At 26.8% G+C, this 4,643-nt stretch overlaps 1 non-coding gene across 1 annotated transcript; it reads left to right on the top strand.

Annotated features, from left to right (window-relative positions):
- The first annotated feature begins 2,217 nt into the window (after nucleotides 1-2,217).
- TRNAS-UGA (transfer RNA serine (anticodon UGA)) lies at nucleotides 2,218-2,310 on the top strand. The gene has a single exon. It is a non-coding gene; the product is annotated as a tRNA-Ser (tRNA).
- Nucleotides 2,311-4,643: the final 2,333 nt, after the last annotated feature.

Genomic DNA, 4,643 nt, shown 5'->3' with positions numbered 1-4,643 from the left:
TAATCTATTATTATCATAAGTAGTTAGAAGGTTTTAGGTAAAATATATATGAAGTGTATTAATTATTTTATCAAAAGTTGATTTTTTATATTCTAAGAAAGGCAAATCAGATAGCCACATTTATCAGTTTCACATCGATTAGCCTTTCTTTTAGAATAGTAGTCGTCTACAGATGTTTGTTAAAAATTAACTAAAACATATTTCAATTGTTTAGCCTAAAATATTTAAAGGAGTTTTTTTTAAGTAAAGAGGATCGCGTGTTAGTTGCGCATCGATTTTCTTGTTTATTACTTTTTCTATTTTTTTGGATAAACCACTTCTATTTTCACGGTTGTTAGTACTCCCTCCTTTTCTCAAATAAGAGTTTTATTTGGAATCTTGACATTATTAACAATTGAAAATAATTTTTTAATTTCATTCCAATACGTACTTAAATTCAAAACATATTCATGTAAGATTGTTTTTATTCGTCTTAATGTATATTTTCACAATATCAAATTTTTATAATTTTTTTACGTTTAAATGTTGAGCTGAAACAAGTGAAAAAGTCAAAACATGACTAATTTATAACCGAGTGAGTAAGAGAAACTACAGTTGGTAAAAAAAAAGGAACATGCTCACAAAAATAAAAATATTTGAGTAGATAGTCAATCATTGATGAATCAATAACTTAAACAACTATTAAAATCTTGTAACTATTTTGAGAAGGCTCAGAAAATAATATTAGCTCTTATTAATTATTATGTTAAGAAAACTAATCAGCTTTCATTCTAAATATCGTGCATCTATAGTAATTTGATTGGTCTAAATCTTTGCAGCTATAACAATTTCTAAATTGGTATTATTGCATATTATACTCATTTCTCTCATATTTCTTATCAATTCTAAATACCATGCAGCTATAGTAATTTTGTTTACACACTTTTATTCCTATTTGATTGATTTTTTAATTTATTTGTTTTTTAATTATATAAGTACAAATCAGTAGACTACTTTTAATTTTAAAAAAATATCCTACTACGTATTCCGTATGATGGATTAATTTTGTAAAAACATAATCATATCTTATATACGTTATGTTTGTTACCAAAACATAGAAAAAATAATTTACAAACTACTCCCCACGTATAGAATGAATTCTTTTTAGGAAAATTGAATCAAATATTTGTATGAGGTGGAAGTTAACAAAATAATTATATAATCAAGTATTTTTATTTTTATCTATAAGAGAGGCAAATCAGAGAGCGACATTTGTTAGCTCCACATTGATTTCCTCTCTTTTAGTATTGTATATAGATATAGATAAACACAATTGCAATTTCATATTAAAGATCAATTTCATTTTCACCCTTTGACAGTATAATAGAAGTTCAGAAAAAGAAAAAAATTGGGGGCGAAAATCTGTAATGAAAGAGGTATACTCCAGTCCGTATGTGTTGTGGTACAACGCCTTGCTGCCATGTTTGTCGGATTCCAACATGGTGGTCGGAGTGGTAGCCGGTGTGGGAGGCGGAGGTGGACTATGACTTTAGGGCATCTTTGGCTGGTAGTTATTGATGGAAGACAAAGACGTTTTGTTTTTGCTTTTCTCGATTATAACCAAAGCAGTAAATCTAGTAAAACCGCTATTTGAAGTAGAGGTTTTGCTAGGTGTAACCGCTATCTTAGGTAGTGGTTTTGCTTTGAAAAAATTTACAAACTACAAACCTCATACCAAGCCTACGTGGACTGTAATCTGGTAATTAAGTTTATTTCCGGCGCAAAATAAAAAATAAGTTTTAAAAGAACCACATTTCAGTTAATCGTTCCCGCGTTTTAACGACTAATTAATGTGCGATGAGATTCCTCAAATTCTTTTATTTAAACAACGTAAATTACGTTTACCCGATCAGACCATTTGATCCCTCTATCAGTCATTTTACTAAAAGTAAAAAATGTATCACGTAGGGATTTTCCACTATTACTATGGAATTCATTGATTCTATATAATATGACTTATTACCACTTTATTCAAAGATAGAACCACGGGGAATTTATTAATTAATATTAATAAATACTAATGGGTGTGCTAGATCATACTTTTATATATAATATACAGATAAATGGATCACCCTATCAACTTACACCTAATATTTTTCTACAACTTGTGATGGTATCAGCTTATATAACCATGTTCTGTTCGGGGCAATAAGAATAAAATAGAAATTGACTTATGGTGGAGAGATGGCTGAGTGGTTCATAGCTCCGGTCTTGAAAACCGGCATAGTTCTTTATTCAGAACTATCGAGGGTTCGAATCCCTCTCTCTTCTTTTGCTCGTTCAATAGAACTGTTTCCTTATTTGAATTTATTAGTGTTGCTTCGTCTGGTAAAATATAAAATTAAAGAGAATGGCTCGGCTATCTCACCTAGCCGAGCCAGAAAAAAAAGAAATTAAATTATATAGAAATGAGTTGAAAAAAAAAGGAAGACTTTTTACGTATGACCCGATCCCAACATGTAATATGTATGATGGAATCCAAGTGATTCCATTCCTGTCTTAAAACATTGAATTTCTTGTCTCAATTAAGAGGGGTCATCGAAAGAACAGGTTCAAAATCACGATCAATTCCTTTTTCAAATCCTGCTGCAGCTGCACGAGCCCTTCCCGCATGCCACAAATGCCCTACGAATAGGAAGAATCCTAGAACAAAATGAGAAGTAGATAACCAACCAGATTGACCTCTCAGTAGGATTTGAACCCAGTTTTGGTTTATATATTCATAATGATACCAATCATAAATGAAAATTTTTATATTTAATTAATTTATATTTTTTGATTTACGATTCACCGGCTCTTGCCTCTTTTGAAAGAAGTCAATAAAAAAATAAAGTTATATAATAACTTAGAATGATTTTTTTTTCATTTAAATTTTTTTATTCTATATGAAATATTCATATTGATGTTGAGTATTTTTTTTATATTCAAATAACGAAGTTATAATTGGTCAAATATCTTATTTATTAATGAAAGTGAATGCTTAATTATTAAGTAAATAATAAGTAAATAAATGGAACCTTTTGAAGCCTATGAAGTAGAAAGATAAAAAGAATTTCACTATTATTTCTATTTATTTAAGTTATTTCGAAAAAATATTTAAGATTTAATGGATCAAAATTGTACTAAAAAAGAAAAAGACTATGAATCATAAAATAAAAAAAATTAAATATTTTCATTAATTTATTCTGTAATTTATTACAAATAATAATAATATTATAATTAACTCATTTTATGAAAAATTATTTGATTGTCTTCCATTCCAAACAAAAACATATAACAAATTTCTATATTTATTAATTATCTATTTTTTATAGATAATAATAAATAATATTTGTTACTTTACTTTACCTGTTTATATAACATAGAATAAAAAAATGCCTAAAATCATGGATCTTTTAAACAAATTCATTTATGGGGATCATTTCAATTTAAAAATAAAAGATTCCAGTTTTGAATGTGGTTTATTACGTATATGTAAATTAAATGCAACACATCAAAAATAAACAGAGATATAACTCGAAATTAGTATTTATTATTTATTTTTATTAATCTTACTAAATTTCATACGAATTTTTTTTTTATTTAATATTAAAAGGTATCGCCTAGAATCGAAATACATAGATAATGAATGGAAAACACAAATTAGTTTTAACAACAGATGTCTTTCACATCCAACTATAACACTGAATAATCAATTCAAATTTAAATGGCAGTTCCAAAAAAGCGTACTTCGATTTACAAAAAACGTATTCGTAAAAATATTTGGAAAAAAAAGGGATATTGGGCGGCGTTAAAAGCCTTTTCACTAGCAAAATCTCTTTCTACCGGGAATTCAAAAAGTTTTTTTGTACGCAAAATAAGTAATCAAACCTTGGAATAATCGAAATGACTAAAAAACAGTATAAAAAATTTCATTTAGAATCAAAAATATAGAAAATGATTTAGATAGGTTTGCATTTATTAATATTAATTAATGCTTCGAGCTATATAAAATTGTAACCTTTTTCTTATGATATGGAGAATTAAAATTCTTATGCCAACCCTAACATAGTACTTTTGTTTTTGTTTGATTTGAAAAACTATCTATATATAGAAGATTTCATCAACTTTATTTTTTAGTCTATTTTGTCATTTATAAGATGGGGGTTTTTCCCCATCAACCTATTTGTTTTGTCACAATACAGTAAAATATTTATTTTTCTATCTATATAATAATATATTTATAATTTTTAGATTTTGTAAAAAAAGGCAAATCGAAAATGGTTAAACTTAAATTTACGGAAGGATTTTTTATTGGAATTGCTTTATTATATATATTCATCCGTTTCAAATCAATCCAAAAAACCTTTTACTATATTTTTAGTATACGCAACTTCTTTGTTGTTTTGTAAATACGTTTCACTAGAGATCAAAATTTTGTTAAAATAACATCAATACTTAACAAAAAAATTCTATTTTTTATGTATTGAAAGAATCTATGTATTTGCTATTTTTGAAATCCGCTCAAAAATGTATTTTTTATTACTAAATGAAAAAAAATTAGAAAGAACTTTATTGAGGTCTATCCTGGGATGAAAGAAAAAATAGTCTAGTTACAAAGATTT

The sequence above is a fragment of the Spinacia oleracea genome, chromosome 4 (genome assembly GCF_020520425.1).
Source record: "Spinacia oleracea cultivar Varoflay chromosome 4, BTI_SOV_V1, whole genome shotgun sequence".
In the NCBI taxonomy this organism is placed as follows: domain Eukaryota; kingdom Viridiplantae; phylum Streptophyta; class Magnoliopsida; order Caryophyllales; family Amaranthaceae; genus Spinacia; species Spinacia oleracea.
Note: the sequence above shows the minus strand (reverse complement) of the source record. Positions and strands in the feature narration are given on the sequence as shown.